This window comes from Schistocerca gregaria, chromosome 3, assembly GCF_023897955.1.
Source record: "Schistocerca gregaria isolate iqSchGreg1 chromosome 3, iqSchGreg1.2, whole genome shotgun sequence".
NCBI classification, from domain to species: Eukaryota; Metazoa; Arthropoda; class Insecta; order Orthoptera; family Acrididae; genus Schistocerca; species Schistocerca gregaria.
In genome coordinates this window covers 679,421,985-679,442,698 of record NC_064922.1, presented here as the reverse complement: position 1 = coordinate 679,442,698, position 20,714 = coordinate 679,421,985, and the positions used below count along the sequence as shown (strand labels likewise).

The 20,714-nt window shown below is 45.9% G+C and overlaps 2 non-coding genes across 2 annotated transcripts; both read left to right on the top strand.

The window, feature by feature from the left end:
• Window positions 1-18,731: 18,731 nt before the first annotated feature.
• On the top strand, window positions 18,732-18,938 carry LOC126357000 (small nucleolar RNA U3). The gene has a single exon (XR_007565998.1). It is a non-coding gene; the product is annotated as a small nucleolar RNA U3 (small nucleolar RNA).
• Window positions 18,939-19,310: 372 nt separating this feature from the next.
• Window positions 19,311-19,428, top strand: LOC126357169 (U5 spliceosomal RNA). Its single transcript, XR_007566144.1, has one exon. It is a non-coding gene; the product is annotated as a U5 spliceosomal RNA (small nuclear RNA).
• The last annotated feature ends 1,286 nt before the right edge of the window (window positions 19,429-20,714 follow it).

The window sequence follows — 20,714 nt, the reverse complement described above, 5'->3', positions numbered from 1 at the left end:
CGGTGGCACAAATACGACACTCCTGAGCCAAAGGCAGAGGGGGGGCGGGTCCTGGAGGAGGGGAAAAAAGGGAGGAGAGGAGAAAACGAAAGGGATGGGAACCGAGGAGGGAGAGGACTTGTGAGGGGGAGAGGGGCAGGGCAGGCGCGAGAGGGAATAAGAAGAGGCAGAGGAGGGAGATGCAAAAGGACTTGAGGGAGAGAAGGGGCGGAGAGAGTGGAGGTGGGGAAGAAAGTGGGAGGAACGGGGGAAGAGGGAGCCCAGGAAAAGGACAGAGTAAAGGAGGGGGAGTGAGGATCAGAGTTGATAGGAGGGATAAATGGAGGAAGAGAGGGCATCATCCGGGAGGGGGAGTTGATGAAAGCCACTTTGGGAAAGGAGATGTAGGGTGTAGGGATGGAGGGTAGGGGGGATACAACAGTGAAGATGTGGTAGGGGGTGGGGATGGAAGAGGAGAGGAACAACCAGGGGGTGGGGGGTCCAAGGGGGCGGGAGGTGTAGAGGATGCGGATATGTTCGAGGAATACGAGCAGAAGGGGGAAAGGTATGAAATCATAGAAGGATCCGCGTGGGGGAGGGGAGGCGTATACGGAAGGTGAGGTGGAGTGCATGACGCTCAAGGATCTGGAGGGACTTATAAAATTTGGGGGGGGGGGGGCAGATATCCATGCAGGACTGGCATAGCAGAGGATGGGACGGATTAAGGATTTGTAGGTGTTGAGGATGGTTGAGGGGTGCAACCCCCATGCTCGGCGAGAGAGGAGTATGAGGAGTCGGAGGCGGTGGTGGGCTTTGGAATGGATGGAGCGGAGATGAGGGATTGAGGTGAGGTGACGGTCAATGGTGAGGCCAAGGTAGGTGAGGGTGAGGGTGGGGGTGAGGGTGGGGGTGAGGCGGACAGGATGGGCGCAGACAGTAAGGGAGAAGTCCAGGAGCCGGAAGGAGCGAGTGGTGCAACATACAATGATTGCCTGGGTCTTGGAAGGATTGATTGTCAGGAGCCTCTGGTTACACCATACAGCAAAAAGGTCGAGGTGATTCTGGAGAAGGTGTGGGGACCGTTGGAGGGTAGGATCGAGGGCGAGGAATGCGGTGTCATCAGCATATTGCAAGAGGTATACTGGAGGGGGGTGGGGTTGGGGCATATCTGCTGTGTACAGGAGGTAGAGGAGAGGGAACAGGACAGAGCCCTGTGGCACACCGGCAGAGAGGTAGAAGGTGTGGGAAGTGGCATTATGGATGGTGACATAGGAGGGGCGGTGGGAAAGGAAAGGCTATCAGACAGATGTAATTAATAGGAAGGGCGTAGGTTTGGAGTTTAAACAGGAGACCGGGATGCCATACATGGTCGTAGGCCTTTTCGATGTTAAGGGAGACAAAAATGGCGGAGCGACGGGAGTTAAACTGGAGGGAAAGGAGATGAGTGAGGCGGAGGAGTTGGTCATCAGCAGAGAAGGAAGGTCGAAAGCCACATTGGGTGGTGGGGAGGAGGTGGTTTTGGCTGAGGTGGTGATGGATGCGCCGGGAAAGGATGGATTCCAAGAGCTTGCAGAACACTGATGTGAGACAGATAGGACGGTAGGAAGAGGCATCAGATGGAGGCTTGTTGGGTTTGGAGAATGTCAGGATACGGGAGGTTTTCCACAGGTCGGGTTAGAAGCCAGTGGCAAGGATGACATTGTAGAGGGCGGCAAGGATTGAAAGGAAGAAGGGAGGGCAGTGTTTGAGGTGGTGGTAGGTAATGCAGTCGGGGCCGGGAGCAGTGTTGCATTTAGTGCGGAGTGTGAGGCCGATGTCCTGTGTAGTGATGCTAGTGTTAAGTTCAGATGGTGGTGTGTGGCCCACGTACTGGAAGCTAGGAGCAAGGGGAGGAACAGAGGTATTCGTACGGTCCATGATGTCAGGGAAGATGGAATAATCAAAGTGGGGATCATCTGGAATGGAAAAAACATCAGAGAGGTGAGAGGCAAAGTGGTTGGCCTTACTGAGGTTGTCAGGAATGGGACGGTCAATAAGGAGGAAAGGGTACTGGGGGGCGGGGCGGTTCCCAGTGAGGCGGTGGAAAGCAGACCAATACTTGGAAGAGTTTGTGGGGAGAGTGGTGTTGAGTTGGATACATGTCTGGCGCCAGGCACGGCGTTTCTTTGCTGTAAGCAGGTTGCGGATGTGTCGCTGTAATTGCCGGTGGTGGGTAAGTGTATCCCGGTCACGAGTGTGGAGAAAAGAGCGGTAGAGGCGGCGGGACTCTCGAAGGAGGAGGACGGCCTATGGAGGCAGGGCGGGGCGGTGAGGGTGGATGGCTTTGGTGGGATATGGCTGGCAACCTGGGTGTGAATGGAGTCCTGGTAGGCATCCCAGTTGGCACGGGAGTAATCATGTACAAGTTTAGGAGGGACATCAGGGCGAGGAGCGTTGCGGGGATGGCGGCCAATACAGATAATGAGAACAGGATCATGGTCACTGCCAATAAGGTCAAGGACATCTGCGGTGATGCGCCCAAGAAGGTTGGGAGAGGCAAGGACCACATCGGGAGTTGTGTTGGATTCGGGTCGGGTGTGCTGAGGCAGGTGAACCAGGTCTCCCTAGAGGGTGGTGAGAAACTGATGCCACCGCTGGAGGTCGGCAGGATCACGGCTGTGGATATTGAGGTCGGCAGCAATCACGTAGGTGGAAAGGTGTGGTCAATGTGGGCCAGGAAATCGTACGGGATGGGGGTGCGAGGGCGGACATAAATGGTGGCACAGGTGATGGTAAGAGTGGGGAAGAAGAGGCTGAGGGTGAGATGCTCGGCAGGATTGTTAATGAGAGGTTGGGGCCAGACAGGGAGGTGCTTGAGGTGGCCTATAGCAACTCCGCCATGCGCCAGAGGGTATGGGTTATCAGTGCAGTGAAGGGTGTAAGGAGCCGTGGAGATGGAGATACAGGGTTGAACGAAGGTTTCATTTAGGACGAAGGCATCCATGTGGTGTTGACGGAGGGTGTGGAGGAAGAGGAGTTTGTGGGTGGGCAGGGAGCGAATGTTGTGGTACAGGATACGGTAGGGTTGTTGTACCATGGGAGGGGAGAGTTAGACGAGGGTGGTGAGGGGGGCGAAGGTGAAGTGGGCGTGGTTGTGGGAGTATGTGGCATAGGTGGTAAGAGGAATATGGAACGGGCAGCGAGGGGGATTTTGGAAAGTGTGTGGGAGCGCTGGAAGGGGTGGATGTTTTGGAGCACTATGGTGATGAAATGGATGATGTCCTCTGCAGTAGGTGGATGGGGTCATCAAGAGGATGGCCAGGGACGGTGAGCTCAGGGGTGACTGGAGGAGGTTTCGCTTTACACTTCGAGGAATATGTAGGACGTGGTTCGTTGCAAGTGTTGCAGGAGGGGGGAGAGGTGAGGTTTGGGCAATTCTTGAGGAAATGTGAAGCTTTGCAGTGGGGACAAGTAGGGGGTTCTTGCAGGCAGAGGTAACGTGGTCGTTGTACGGGAGACAGCGTTGGCAGCGGTAGGATTGGACTGGGGAACGGGAGGGGTCCCCTTGTGACGGCGATTGTAGATGAGGGCTCCCTTGGTGAGGAGGCAGTCAATGGAGGAGGAGGATTCGGTGAATATCTGCATGAGAAAATTTGGCCCAACATCATTGAAGATGCGACGGGCCGAGCGGATTTCCATGTCGGGCCGGGAGTTGAGTTCTGCCAACACCTCAGCCTCCGTGATCACGGGGCTAAGCTTCATGATAACAGCGGTGAAGGTCGGCGGGCGTCGGGGAGGTTGAGGCTGACGGGGAGAGGACGGGGTGTGGTAGGGGGTGAGGGTTGCACGTTGGCCAAATTGGATACGGGGAATGCGGGAGAGGAGATTGGTGTGGAAGGAAGAATTGGGGAATTTAATGAGGACCGAGTCCTTGCGAGGAATCAGAAGGGAGATTGGGTCATTGAGGTGGTATTTCCGGATGGCGAGGGTGAGGGAGCGGGCATCAGGAAATTGAGGGTCAGGATTGGAGAGGACCGAACGGCGGCGGCGAGCACTGGCAGGCGGTGGCAGCGAGGAGGACCGGACGGTGAGCAGCAGTAACGGCGAGCAGACGACACGGCAATGAAATGGTGGTGCTCTTCCATGTTGAAGATGCACCCTGAGAGTAGCCCAGGCAGTGCTAGTCCTCGATGCAGAGGTGAGGGAATCCAACCCTCGAATGTGAATGATGAATGACAGGCTTTGTAAGTAATACTGGTATGTGATTAATAGATTGAGTTTTGAAACCCAAAATAATTTTTACTGCACAAGTTTGTGATTTGTAGGTATGATGTAAGACTTGGGTTGAAGATGGTGGTTAGTTGGGCAGGATGAGTATTTCAATTGTTTTCCAGAGTGTGGACAATAGTGGCAGTGGCTTGTTGCCATAATGTGGCATTGGTTCTTTATTCATCCGCTATGTAGCGGCCGGAGGTGCAAGCGATATTTACATACAGTCTAGCCTGAGGCAATGGTCTCTCATTTTGGACCGCAAAAAGCACTGGTAGCTCACAAAATAGCTGAGTGAGTAAAGGTTAGATCATGGCAGCGAAATAGGAGTAGAATTAGGTTCTTTGCGTAATGTCCGAGCTTAAGTAATTCTTCGATATGTAAATCTTGAAATGTGAAGAGTGTGTCGTATTCTCGTAGGGCGTGGTGACCGTGTTGTGGCCTAAGTAGCGAGCGGTGATAGCTTGCAAGCATCTCCAGTGGTATACCGCAAGGTTACCGCCCTTTGATTGTGCAGTTCCCGCACTAATCGAAATGCTAGGGTTTCAGGTGCCAGCCGTCCAGCCGGCCGAGCAGCAGCGGTCCAGCGGTGCAGTAGCAGTCCAGCCGTGCAGCAGCACCAGCAGCAGCAGTCCAGCCAGCCAGCCAGCCAGCTGACCAGCCAGCCCTCCAGCAGCAGCAGCAGCAGGAGCGGCATTCCTGCCAGCCGTCATCGGCATCAGCGCCAGCGCCAGCAACTCGGGACTCTGGTCCTTCTCCGTCTTCGTCTCCATCTTCTTCCGTCTCCGTCTGCTTCCAGTTCTTTCGTCATCATGTCAACCCCTACCACCACTACGACCACTTCAACCACAGCCATAGTTTCAACTTCCCCCTCTGCCGCCACCACCACCATTACATGGTGTGCCCAGTCTCACTCCCCTCTTTCCATCCCTCCTCTTCTTACTCTCCCTTTGCCCTCACTCTTTGTCACCCCCTCTCCAGCTTCTCCCTCCTGCTCCTCTCCCTCTGATCCTTTTCCCCCACTCCCCCAGCCTGTCACTGCAGCTCCAGCTAGGGTGGTGGCCCGTCGGGCCACTGCCCATGCCCCACTCTCCCCATCGCCTTCGCCATCACTGCCGCCGCCGTCACCGTCGCCTTCACCGTCGCCTTCACCGTCATGGTCACCATCTCTGACTCCGACTGCTGCGTCCACGCTGGGACCTGCCCCTTCTCACCACCTCCCTATAGCTCCCATCCCTCATATCACCACCCACCCTTCTGCCGCTGTTAAGCGCCCTAGTGGCACCACCACCTCCTCCGCTCCCAAAAAGGCTCTGCCCCGTCCTCCATCTCCACCCCCCCCCCAAGGATGCCATGGATGTCTCCCTGCCTGGCCCTGCTCCCACCGCCTCCTACTCCACCTCCCCCCCTCTTTATACAAATACCTCCTCTACCGTCCTGATCCTTCCCTTCTTGAGGCCCGGAATCACTCCCTACTTTTCCGCCAACACTTCCCTGGTGCTCCCATCTCTCTCCTCACTCCCAGACAGGATTCCATTCTCATTTCCTCCCCCAGCGCTTCCCTCCATACAGACATACTGTCCCGCATCACGGAGGAGGAGGTGTTTGCGGAGCTCAAGGCCCATCCCACACTGGAGGTGCGGGCGGTCGGCCGCATTTCAACTCAGCCGGCCCCACCCAACTTATGCGGATTTTCTCCGAGTACGCCCCCTCCATTGACCGTCTCCTGAAGGAGGGTACCCTCCTCTTTCACCAGCGCTACAATGTCGACACCTCCCATTCCCCTCCTCAATCCCTGCGCTGCCGAAGGTGTCTGCGCTATAATGCACACCCAACAGCCAAGTGCCGCGAGGCTCCCACCTGCCCGCATTGTAGACAGCGCACTTCCTCCGGCAGTGCCCTAACCTCCAATCCCCCCTCCTGCAATACCTACAATCTCCCCCATCCCACCTACTCCCAAAAGTGGAAAGCCCAACCCCCTCCGACCACTCCTGAACTCACCATACCTGTCCGTCCTCTGGACGCCCCCACCACTCCTGGTAATTCCCTTCGTCCCCCTCCCCTTTTCACCGCTGAGGACATCATCAATTTCCTCACCATTGTCCTACAAAACGTCCACCCTTTCCAGCGCCCTCACACCGTCCAACAGGTCTCCCTCGCTGTCCGTTCCATTTTCCACTTGAAAATGTATGCCACCTACTCCAACACCCAGGCCCATTTCACCTTCTCCTGCCTTGACACCCTTGTCTAAATCCCTGTCATGGCGCGACAGCACCCTATCCTTTTCAACAACATCCGCCCCCTTCCCACCAACAAGAACCTCTTCCTGCACACACTTGCCACCCACTGCGTGGACGCCTTCCTCCTCAATGAAACCTTCCTCCAACCCCATCATGCCGTCCACACTTCGCCATACCTCCTTCACCGTTCCGATAATCCCCTCCTGATTACGGGTGGTGCAGTTGCCATTCGTCACCACCACCAGATCCCTGTTCGGCTCCAACCTCTCCTTCCCGACCCCAACGAACACCTGATCCTTAGTCTCTTCTTCCCCGGCATTACCGTTACCTGCGCCACCATCTATGTCAGTCCTAACGCCCCTATTCCCTTCGACTTCCTCTCCCATGTTGACCGTACCTTCTCCTCCTATGTGATCGCCGCCGACCTCAACATCCACAGTCATCCCGCCGCCCAGTTATGGCGGTGGCATCGGTTCCTCTCCTCCCTTCAAGGGGACCTCATCCCCATTCCCCAGCACACCCGTCCCGAATCCAACTCCACTCCTGATGTTGTCCTTTCCTCCGCCAACCTCCTTGGCCGCATAACGGTGGATGTCCTGGAACCTATTGGTAGTGACCATCTCCCTGTCCTCCTCACCGTTACAGACGGTCGTCGCCCCCGTGCCAACCCTCGTCATCCCCTAAGTACGTCCATGACTGTTCCCGTGCCAACTGGAATGCCTACCGGGATACCCTCTCCATCTATATTGATAGCCACCCCTTCACCTACCGTCACCCTGATGATGTAACCCATGCCGCCACCTTTCTCCAGCAGACCTTGTCTGGGGCCGTGGAGGCCCATGTGCCTACTGTCGCCATCCACCCCCACCGTACTACCTTACCCCCACAGGCCGTCCTCCTCCAGGAATCCCGCCGTCTCTACCGTGCCTTCCTCCACACGCGTGACCCGGACACACTACGACGCCACCGGCAACTCCATCGACACATTCGTAATTTGCTCGTGGGCAAGAAATGCCGGGACTGGCGACAGACATGCACCCGTTTAAATGCTGTCCTACCTATCAACTCATCCAAGTTCTGGTCCGCCTTCCGTCGTCTTACCGGAACTAAACCCTCCCCCAACTATCCTCTTCTCTATGATGATCACCCCTTCCCTGACACCCTTAGTAAGGCCAATCACTTTGCCTCCTACCTGTCTGATGTCTTTTCCATCACTGATGATCCCCAGTTCGATTACTCCCTCTTCCCGGATGTCTGCGATCGAACTGACACCTCTGTCCTTCCCCTCGCGCCTGGTTTCCAGTACTTGGACAACCTTACGCACACGGAACTCAATGCCCAAGTCACTACACAGGATCTCATTGCTACCCTCCGCACAAAACGCAACACCACTCCTGGTGATGATCGTGTCACCTATTGTCACCTTCGTGAAGCTCGTGCCGCTTTCCTCTCCACCTTGGCCAGGCTCTACAATGTAGTCCTGTCCACTGGTTACTACCCCAACCTGTGGAAAACCTCCCATATCCTGATGTTCCTTAAACCTGGCAAACCGCCATCTGCCGTCTCTTCCTACCGTCCCATTTGCCTTACCTTGGTCTTCAGCAAGGTCCTGGAATCTATCCTCACCCGCCGCATCCACCAGCATCTCCGCCAGCACCGCCTCCTTCCGGTTACCCAGAGTGGCTTTTGGCCGTCCTTCTCTTCCAAAAACCTTCTCCTCACCTCACTCATCTCCTTTCCGACCAGATTAATTCCCATCGCTCCGCTATCTTCCTCTCCCTGGACCTCGAACGAGCTTATGACCGCGTATGGCAGTCGGGTCTCCTCTTCAAGCTCCAAACCTACGCCCTTCCCATTAACTACGTCCGTCTGATTGGCTCCTTTCTCTCCCACTGTCCTTCCTACGTCACCATCCATAACACGTATTCCTACAACTGTTTTTCCTCCGCCGGTGTGCCCCATGGCTCCGTCCTCTCCCCCCTTCTGTAACGTTTGTATATGGCAGACATGCCGCCCCCGTCACCCCCCGTCCACCTTCTCCGTCTTGCCGATGACACCGCCTTCCTTGCCCTTGCCCCACCCTGCAGCGCACCCAACACCTTTGTCACAAACCCACTCTACTGTTGAGGAAAAGTTATCTCCATAAGGACACCGTTACGGTGTGGCTAATGGCTGCTTAATACTTTAGTAGAGCTGGCCATGATGTCTCCTTTGTTGATGCTGCTGAGTCTGCGTTGTCCATGTGGCTTCTCGTTGTCTAGGTGATGATTCCTTTGATGCTCTGGGTCCAAGAAGAGGTGCGGGTTTTTTAATTATTACTGGACTATCGAAAAATGACACAGTACTCCACGGTTACTTTGTATCAAAAACACATTTATTGCCAAAACTATATACAAACTACACTCAACCGTGGCCAACACTCAAGTGCCCGTAAACCCGTTGTAGACCAAAGATTACGGTCGTAAGCTACAAAGAACATACAATTCCAATATCGATTATTGATCGCAACACCTAACTTAGTATTATCTTAAGCAAAAGCTTTTTTAACATGACTGTAGTGTATAATAAAATAAAGTGATGTCTATTTGTCAGTTCCATTACAATAGCCCCCCAAGAATTTTGTAAGTATGAAAATGCGAACAAATTTCTGACATCAGAATACTGGAACTGCCAAGAATATGGTTTTCAATAAATTAAAATATTTAATATGATTGTTTCCTTTTAATTATGCTAACACGGAAATTGGTGTACTAAGTAAAGGAAAATATACAATTTTTAACCTTAGAGTAAATGAAATACAAAAGAAGATTCACAATTTTCACTTAGAAGAGCCCATAATGTTGTAGCACTTCACATGAAACCATTGAAAGACTAACTTTTAACTGCAGGCTTGTTTTCGTTTCTTTTGTTGCCCACTTTTTACACTACTCACAGTCTGTCCCACATTGTCCGTCTACACGTAGGTGACTTCCGTTGAAGGTCTGATTTCTGCATGTCCTGCAGTGCGTCTTTCCATGCTTAGCTGTTTGTATCACCTCATTGACTGTAATGCCATGTTATCTAAAAAAATCACATACAGCGATCACCTTTTGGTTACATAATGTTTATATGTAAGTAAATGTTTAGGACGCATAGTTAACCTTCTGGTAATGTTTATCTAGTGGGAGAAGTTTACAGAATCTGTCTGAGTAACACTACAAAGTTATGAACTGGTCCAACACAGATCCTTTAAATACTAATAAATTCAATAAACATGTAATACAAATGCATCAACATATTGGGTGTAAAATGTCTTATTACAGACTATAACACTTACTTCAAGGATAACAAAATTAGATTGTTTTCAAAAGTAAAGTTACAGGCAGTTTGTTACAAGGGTTCATATTCACAGTAAAAGTGCAAAGGTAAAATCATGGATGAAAGTTTTGGAATGATATGTATCCTAAAAAATTAAAAAATGTTATTGCCTATGCAATGAGAAAGAAATGTACAGTAATTCATGTGGTTTACTAAAAATGATTTTCTCCTAGTAGAGTTGGACATCTCAAGCACTTAAGTGTGTAGTAATTAGGACTCTGCCTTTAAGATTAAAAAAAAATTAAACTTAATTGTTGCAAGACAGATTTAGTGCTGATTAAAGGCTTGCATTATAAATGATGTCTCAAGTGTGGTGTGAGAATGTTATTACACAAATATCAATCAAATTGCATAAACATACAGAAATATCAAGAACATGGCAAGCGTATTACACAGAAAATCCATTGAAAACACTTCATACAATGAATACATATTAAACAAATAATAAACATTTTAAAAGGCACAAAACTGTAACAAAATCAGACGATTTTTTATATACAAAATTTCCAGTGAAAAACCTTTGTTGAGTCACCTTTTCACTTTCTCAGACTAGTCTTATCCCTTTTGTTTATACAATTTCAACAAGACAATATTCCTTAGCCCGAGAACTTTCCTGGATTTAGGATACACCAACCGGTATGCATTCGGGTGTGAATGTTCTACAATCTCAAACGGACCCATGTATATATCAAATAATTTCTTTATTTCAGAAGTTAGAATTTTTGATTTCTCATGTGATTTTACCAGAACATAATCTCCAACTTTAAACTTGGTTGCTTTGATCTTGCCATCATGTCGTCTTTTTCTCATTTCCCCCTGTTTTATCTTGGTTTCTTTGACTATGGCTTCACCTTCTCGCATAGTCATCATTGTGCATGGTGGAAATACTACAAGTTCATTGATAATGTTGTTTGGTTTTAGATGAAACATAATTTCATGAGGTGAAAATCCTGTGGAAGTGTGCTGCAAGCTATTCATAACACCTTCAAAGTCTCGTACATGGCCATACCATGTAGGATGTTTATGACTGCAATATGTACGTCGTAAATGACCAATCTCGCGCATATACCTCTCAGCTGGGTTTGATGATGGATTATATACAGATATTTGAACATGTTTGATTCCTGATTTATCAACAAAGGCTTTTCAAACTTTTGACAAAAACTGAGAACCGTTATCTGACAAGATTGCTTTTGGTTTCCCAACATTTAAGAAATAGTCTTTTTCAACTTTTGTGGCTATCTCTTTACCTGTGGCTTTTCTGGCAGGATACAACTTGATTCGTTTAGAAAATACATCCACCATGACAAAAATCTAGCAGTGGCCACTCCTACTCCTTGGAAGCGGCCCATAGAAATCAACAGCGACTAAGTATATATGTTGTGCAGGAATAATGTTTTGCATTTTACCTTGACATTTTCTGTTACTTACTTTGACTCGTTGGCACTTATCACAAGTTGACAGTTCTTTTCTAACTTTCTTGGCCATATTGTAGAAGTATATGTTTTCTTGTAATTTCTGCATACACTTCTGTATGCCACAACGACCATAGCTCTCATGAGTATATGTAATTAACCTCTCAGCCTCCTCCTCAGGCCAGCATAGTTTCCAATTGTCCGAGTCTTCATCAGTTCTTCTAAACAGAGTACCTTTAAACACCTTAAAGTACTTGTCTAATTTTTCATAGTTCTTTTTCCCTAAACAGCTCTTTACTAATTTCCAATCTGCATCACGGTCCTGGCTCCTCCTGATTTGTTAACACAATGATCTAACAACTTTTTCATCTGTGACCCCTTTAATATACCTCATTTTAAACTGTTTTTCTTCATTCTGATCAAAAACTTCTGTTTCCCCTCCTACTGGTATCCTTGATAGAGCATCCACAACTATGTTGTCAGTGCCTTTAATATACTTAATTTCAAAGTTGAATTGTTGTAAATACAATGTTCATCTTGTAAGCCTATCATGGTAGAGCTTGCATTCCTGTAAATAGCTTAAGGTTTTATGATCAGAGTACACTATTATCTTATGTCCAAGTAAATAGGTCCTGAATTTTGAAAATGACCACTGTATAGCTAATAGCTCTTTTTCTGTTACTGTATAGTTCTTTTCATGCTTCAGTAACATTCTGCTTGCAAATGCAATTGTAGCATGAACTGTCTCCCCATTGACTTCTTTTACTTGAAATAATTCAGCACCTAGCCCATAATCACTGCTGTCAGTACGTAAACAGAAAGGTAAATTGAAATCCGGTCTGTGTAACAGGTTATGGTTATTCAGTTCCTTTTGTATTATGTCGAAAGCCTTTTGACAATCTTTACTCCATATCCAAACAGTGTCCTTCTTTAACAAGTTAGTTAGACAGGGTGTGTTTAAGCTTTGTTTACTTACAAATTTTCTGTAGAAGCCACATAGCCCATAAAATGATTTCAGTTGTTTTCTGTTACGGGGTATAGGAAACTCTGCAATAGCTTTAATTTTGTCTGGATCAGCCAAAATTCCTTTTTCTGTTATGACATGTCCCAAAAATTTTAACTCAGGTACTGCAAATTTGCACTTTTCTAGTTTTAGTGTCATTCTCCCGCTTCTAAGTTTCTCACACGCCTGTCTTAAAAGCCCAACATGCTCATTCCAATCTTGTCCAGTTACTAAAATGTCATCTACATAAATCACTAATTTGGATACAAGTTCCTGCCCAAGCACATGGTCTAAAGCTCTAATGAAATCTGCTACTGATGAGTTCAAGCCAAACGGGACCACACAATACTGATAGCAACGGCCATTGTACAGAAAAGCAGTTTATTTCCTAGATTTGGGTGCCAGGGGTACTTGGTGAAAGTCTGAGGTTAAGTCTAGACTTGACAATAATTTTATGTCCTTGAACTTGTGCAACAGCTTATCAATGTTTTCAGGGTGGTCTGTTACCCTGTATAAGATCTTGTTTAAAGGCCTGGAGTCAAGAACTATTCTCACTCCTCCATCCCTCTTTGACACAACTACCAGCGGGTTATTATAAGCACTGATACTCCTTTCAATAATACCACACACTTCCATCTTATGTAATTCTTTCTCAACTGCTGTATGTTTTGCTATGGGCACACCATATGGTTTTATGAAAAATGGGTCATGTGGTCTTACTTGCAAAGTACATTCGTAACCCCTAACTTTCCCTGGAATGTTGCTAAAGACATCACTGTATTCCCATAACAAAGACTTTAGTTCCTGTTTTTGCTCATTGTTTAGACCACTAGCTTCGGAAATCTTTCTGTTTACCAGTGTGTTGAAATCTACTTCACTTAAATCCAGCTCTGTTATGTGTTTGTCAACATATTTCTTCTCCTTTACAAGATTTACAGTGTCAAATTTATCATTACACAATGCTGTATTTGATCTGACAAACTTGGTGGAGACACACGCCCCATTTGGTGCTGTTATGATAAGTTTTTGTCCTCCCCAGTCAAATCTTGCATCTACACTCCGAATCCATGACATCCCAAGAATACAGTCCTCACTGAGGCCTGCTATAATTAGGCATCCATGTGTAAATGTGACTCCCTCAATTGTAAAAGATAACAAAGTTTGTCTTTTCACAGTTTTACTATGTTTTCCTGTAGCCCCTCTTATTTTCACCCCAATGACTGGCATTTCAATGTAATCTTTCTCACACTTCAGCTTTTTGCTTAGAATTTCAGATACTCCTGACACCTGACTCCCTGTGTGACTCCCTGTGTCTATAAGGCACTGGCCTTCCCAGGTACCAACTTTTGCTCTAATGAACGGACTACCTTTTTGAGGCTGAACGTATTCATACAATAAATCATTTTGAATTTCACTGAAACAATGACTCTCTGACTTGCAAGTACCTCTATTACTGTCACCTTTATTATCTACAGTCATAACATTAACACACACATCATTATCACTGTCACTTGCATTGATAATTTCGTTAATCCAAATATTTTCACCCATATAACACTGTTCACCACTAAGGTACTTATCCTTCAGTTGTTCAACAATAATATGTTTAGTGTTTTTCCACCAATCAGGATATAAAATTTGAGACATATTAAGAATCATTTTTCTAAAATTGCTATCATTTTTAATTGAATCACTATTTAGCCACATATTATAAAGAAATAATTCACCTTTGTTCATTGGAAATGGTAGCCTACTTGCACAGTCAGTTTTACCCTATCAACTGCCCAGGTTCCTTCGTACGATGTTGGATTACAGAGCCTATTGGTTGTGACACTGGCATTACCACCACTTAAACTGTTAATAACATCCTTGGGTACATCTAAAACATGCATATCAGTTTCTCCCACAACACCTAATGCCTCCATTTCCTCTTTAAAGCAAACACAATATTTTTCACCATCATCATTTATCATTAAATCTTCATTTTCCCAAATACTACAATCGTCAACCTCTGTCTCCTGAAAACTTACAATGTTGCTTTCACACCCAAGTGTTTTTAATTCTTTGCTCGTTAAATCAGTGTCAACCATTTGCTCACCTGGTTCCTTCATCAGTGCATAAATTCCTAAATCATTTAAGACGTTAACCTGCTGGTCCTCTGACAAACTACAAGCTTCTGCCCATTCATAAAATTCAACTAAGTCAATTATTTTCTCTGGGTCTTTATTGCAACTAATGTGTTCATTCTTAACAGGTACTGTGTTTAGAGGGTAGTACACATTCATAAGAAAACTACTCATTACTTGAGATTTATCTCTTTGTGCAACGTAGTCAGTGTTATTGGTCCATCAATTATCTATGCTTTTGGCCCCTAGCTTGTTGACCGACAATAGAGCGCATGCTAGTTTTTTACTTCATGACTTCCCATAGCATTCTGACTCCTAGCGTCCCTATGTTCATGCCAATTCCTGTTTTCAGACTCCCTGTAATTACTTCTGTTCCAATTGTTCCCAGATTTTCCTCTTGAATTGAAATTATAGTTTTCCCTTGAATGGAAATTATTATTAATATTGTGACTATTTTGTTCCCTTGATGAAGACTATGGTTGTTGGGCCTACTGTTTTCCCTCGGGTTAAAATTAGTGTTTCCCCAACTATGATCCTCACCTCTTTGTGTGTGATTGAAATAGTTTTTTGGTTTCCCCACTTTGTCTATAATCCTGTCAAGTTTGTCCACATAGTTTAGAAATTGTTCAATGTTGTCATGTGGTCCATACACTAGGTCCCATTGCACATCTGTTGGCAACCTTCTCTTTAAAGCATCTATCTGTGTGAGCTCATCAAAGGGTTTACTCAAATGTACAAGTTTCTTCAGTTGATTCTTACAAAACTGTTTCATAGTCCCCTGTGTTTCTCTGTAATTTGGTCCATTCAGGTACTCGCTCTTTATCCTGGCTTGTTCAGTTTCAGACCAGAACCGTTTTAAGAACTCAATTTCAAATTCGACATAAGACATGTCCATAGAAAAATTTTGATTGGCCCATGACAAAGATTCCCCCTCCAAAAAATTTTCAACTAACTTAATTTTGAAACTTTCACTCATATTGGGCAAAAATTTCTCTCTACAACTCTGCAGAAAGTCAACAGGATGCAAACTGCACTCGTTAGAAAAGTTTTTAACTGGAATATTGGATAATAAAGTAAATGTGTTCATAGAAAAATTTCTGTTAGCTACATCATTGCTAAATATTTCAAACTTCTGTCTGATACTGTACTTTAATTCATTAACATCTGTCTTAGTTTCAATCTCGTGGAGTTTTACTGTGTTACTGACTGTTTCCACTTTATCATCCACAACGTTTAGTTTAGAATCTACTCTACTTTCAAGATCTACTGCCATAGCTTTTACATTCACACAAACTGTATCTATTTGACTATTAACATTATCAAAACACTTTGCATTTTTCTCTCTGTCTGTGACCAGTTCATTTTTTACAGACTGAATTTTGTTACTCAGACCATATTTTACGTCTCCCACTTTAGATTCTACTGCCAAAATCTTTGTTTCTGCTTTGCTAAGTTTCTTGTCTATCTTTGATATATCGTTGTGAAGTTTATTACCCCAAAGAAAGACATTATCAAATTTTTTGTTCATAACTCCTACTAGACGCGACACTTTCTGATTTATAACCCGAAAACTGTCCGCGACCGTCTGATTCATGTTTTGCAATTGATCTTCATTAGCTTGTAAGCGGGCTGCAACAGTTTGATTTAAAGCTAACGATCGTTCCATCATCTGTAACAGTGATTTAATGTCCGACGTCTCACGTTCAGATGAATTAAGACTTTGATCCGCTTCTTTGACCGACTCATCTTCCGTTTTTATCGGCATGTCTACGTCCCCAAAGACTAACAAATTTTCACAGTCCTGCTTGGATTCACTTTCCTCCTTCACAGTGGTCATTTTCGTGAAATTTCACACACAAAATAATAAAAGGAATAAACAGCACTAAACAAATGTACCTATCTTTTCAGTCTGGGTCCTCACTCGTGTGGTCAGTCCACTTTACTGCTTCGTTTCGTCTCCCTAGACTTACGTCTATTGCACTTCTTCATACCACGTGGTCATTAGACTTCTGCAAAACAGATTTCATCAATCCACTACATATAAATGTACTAATCCCAGACAAGCCCCCAGTTATCACGAACCCCCTCTACTGTTCAGGAAAAGTTATCTCCATAAGTGGCTGTTGATATACTTTCTGGGATGTGAGGTCGTGGTCCAAGAACTTTTTCTGCTCCTTACGTTTCGTCCAGGACTGCGCTGGACTTCCTCAGAGGTGCTGCTCCGCTGAGTCCTGCCGACTGACTGGTCGGGTGTCTGAGAGCGACTTTTATATTGTGAGAAAGGGGGGGCGTGGTTCAGGTGATACGTGATGAGCAGTGATAATCCATAGCAAAGATAAGGTTGCCTATCAATTACCACCTTGTCAAGATAAAAATTGTTAGCAATTTTGTAGAGCCACTGTCCATATATCGCTGAGTTTCATAGCCTCCTCTTTCCTATTAAAATTATTGTGATGTTTATAAATTTCAATAGCTTCTCTGTATAGGCATGATAGTAATTTAACGTTGTAGATAAAACTTCGGTATCCGAAAACTTCACTTGGTGGTTTCCTGGTTGAAGAGCATGTTCCGCTACAGCTGATTTTTCTATTTTTCCAAGTCGACAAAGACTTTTATGCTCTTTCAGTCGCGTATTTATGCTTCTTTTGGTAGTACCAATATAAACTTTCCCACAGGTACATGGAATTTTTATACACACCACATGTCGACAGAGGAGGGCGTTTATCCTTCACAGATCGTAGTACTTGACTTATTTTCTTTGTTGGTTTAAAGACCGGTGTTATGTCATGTTTTCGTAAAATCTTACCGATCTGATCTGTTACTTTTTTAATAAAATGGAAAACTACTGTATTTTTCTGCCGTTGTGGTTCATGAAAAGTGCCCGTAAACCCGTTGTAGACCAATTATCATGGTCGTAAGCTACAAAGAACATACAATTCCAATATCGATTATTGATCGCATCACCTAACTTAGTATTATCTTAAGCAAAAGCTTTTTTTACATGACTTTAGTGTACAATAAAATAAAATGATGTCTATTTGTCAGTTCCATTACACCTTCTTCAATCCCATCTAGACCGGTTCACCGCTTGGTGCAACCATTGGTTGCTCAAGGTCAATCCCTCCAAAACCCAGGCGATCATTGTAGGCAAAATCACCCCTTCATTCCGCCTCCTTGATTTCTATCTCACCATCTATGGCCGTCCTATCACCCTCACTCCCACCCTCAAGTACCTTGGCATCACCCTCGACTTTCGCCTCTCCTGGACACCCCCCCCCCCTCCCCCCCATCTCCGGACAATCCAAGGCACACTCCCGACTCTGTCTCCTCAAGCTCCTTTCGGACCGTACATGGGGTCTGGACCCCTCTACTGTCCTCCACATCTATAAATCCCTTATCCGTCCTATCCTTTGCTACGCCCATCCGGCCTGGATCTCCGACCCCCCTACCTTTTATAAATCCCTTCAAATCCTTGAACGCTATGCACTCCGCCTCGCCTATCGCATCCGTCTCCCCTCCCCCACTCGGATCCTGTACGATCTCATTCCTTTCCCCCACCTCCTCCTTTTCCTTGAAAGGATACGGATCCTGTACACCTCCCGCAAACTCGACCCTCCCCACCCGCTTGTCTCACCCATCCTCTCCCACCCCCGCCTGCTGCCGCACCTGTATTCCCACGTCCCACTCGGTCTCCATCTCTCCACCCTCCTTACCCTTTCCGAAGGTGGCTTCCGCCAGCTCCCCCTCCCTGATGATGTCCTCCTCTCCTCCATCTACCCCTCCTATCAATTTTGATCCTTTCGACCCCCACTTCCTGTGTTCTCTCCTTTTGGCACCCTCCTTCCCTTCTCTTTCCTTTTCCCCCATCCCCTTCCTCCACCCCTCTCCCTCCGGGCTCAACCCTTTCCTCCCTTTCCCCTATCTCCCCTGCCCATGGCCTTCTTCCTCTCTCTCTTCCACCCCTCCCCCCCTCCTCCTCTTTTGGCAGGTCCTCAGACTCCTACACAGTTAGTGAACATTTGCGCGCTGGAGATAGACGCCTGATGTTTCTGTGTGTGTCGTTGTTTTGTGGTTCAGTGTAATTCGTTTTGTGCACCTACGTTCATGTGTGACAGTTTTCGTCTATGTCTGTGTCCAAGTGACTGAACAACTTTTATCTTGGACTCTACGCCCGTGAACGACTCCATGTATTTTAAAAAGTGTTTGTCTCCGTTTACATGTCCACCATATTTTTTTCTCTCACATTGTCTTCATTTGTATCTTGTATGTTTCTCTGCGGCCGAAGAGCGTTGTAGTATGCTGCTGCTGGCCTGCCTGTAAACAGGTTTGAAAAGAACAATAAAGAAAAAAAAAGCTTGCAAGCAAGCTCATACTTCACAGGAGCATTTCTGTAGTATGTCTTCAACTCTCTCTAGTTCAAAGCTGGAGTAGATGTAACCACGATGAGTAGTGGTAGCACTCTCCCTGAGCTTGAGGCATGCGACCGAGATTCATTGCATCTTGGTTGTAATCGATGATCGTTCGCCACATTGTGAGGAATGTGGGAAGGGAGCAGCGCTTTCCGAGTGGTGGTTTTATTATAGATTAGAAGCACAAGTCTTAATTTGGTATCAGGACCCGCCTCGTTGCAGAAATGTCGCTACAGGTTGTGGAAGGAATTTGATTGCAACATGTCATGAAACACTTGTGGAATTTTCTCGAGTGGCACAGGGACGAACCAGTTGACTTGGCCTGCTCCAAGTGCTAGGCTTTGATGACAACGATGTACTTGAAGTTACAATAATGAATGAGCGACACAAGAAGAGTGCAATTGATGACTATAAAAGCTGACACACAGCATAATCTTGTGGCCAAAGAGCAGTGTAGATAGGCTGCTGCCAGCATACTTTTATTGTAAATGTATTAAAATAACAATCAAGAAAGGAAAAAAGAACGTTGATCAGCACTCTGGTTTCCCTGCAAAATGAATAAATCTATTGCCTGTTACTAAAGATTTTAGTGGTAGGGAATATTAAATGTGTTTGTAAGATATTTTTTGTAGTGCCGAATTCACCAACAATGATTGGAAAGTGAATGTTAAACTTTACATATATCTGATTTATCAGTAACATTAATATGTTTACTACGAACTGACTTGATATTATTACTTTGTGCTGCTGCCCAGACACTTCCTTCACAACTGACCATATGGTTTTAATTTTATCCTTTGAATTAGCTATTATATTTCCAAACGACATACTCATTGCCATCCTACCTTACAGTACTGTTTCTAATGGGCTACTGTAGCTGGATTGTGACTATCTCTAGCATTTTGATATAATTCCACCTTAGTTCTACATGTTACCCTTAACCCACTACTCAATCACCCAGGCTGCCTTTTACTGCTATTACCCTGCTTAGAACGCTCTAATGGAAAGCAACTCTCATTGAGCATGAGAAATTTGTTGAGGAAAGTATTATATTTGTCATCTATCTTATCAGCACTATAAACATCGTGCGACTTTTGTGCCTTCACAAGGTTTAAAAAACTTTTTATTACTGTTGTATTAACTTTCCTACGTAGTTTGGAATTAAATGTGACATTTGAGTACAGAAGCCTTTTAGTGTTAAAATTTGTGCATCATGATCTGAAAGGCCATTCACCCTACTAACAGAATGCCCATCTAGTAATGAAGAAAGAAAAAAAAGATCTATATTTGTGCTACGATTCTCCTGCATCCTCGTTGGAGAAGACACAGTCTGCATCTGATCGAATAAGTTTAGGAGCTCTAGCGACATCCTTTTTCTTGCACCATCATATACAAAATTTATATTGAAGTCACCACATGTAACTAATTTTGTGGAACTGCCCATAAAGTGAATGAATAACCCTCTCTAGCTTGAACAGAAATTCTCTGAAGCTAGAATTAGGGGATCTATAAACAGTAGCAATTGGAAGTTTAGTTTCGCTGAAGTCAACTGCCCCTTCACAGCATTCAAATATCTGTTGAGTGCAGTGCCATGATACGTGGCCTCAAATGGAATACTGTTTTTTACGTAGTTGGCCACTCCCCCCACACCACATGGAACTCTGTGAAAAACAGTCAGCTAATCTGTACCCTTATAAAAGAAGCCTCTGGATTGTCCCCTGTGCTGTTCACAAATCTAGTGATCTTGAACACACTCCCCAACACTTTCTGTAACTGCTGGTCCACAACTCTCCCATGAGAACTATATAGAAGCAGAATCTTCTTATTTTTGTTGGTCTTCGCAACTGGCCGAGGCCTCATATCTGCTGAGGTCTGCTGCATGTTTCCTACATGTACAGCTACAGGAGGCTCCTCTACACTCAACTTTGACAGTCGGT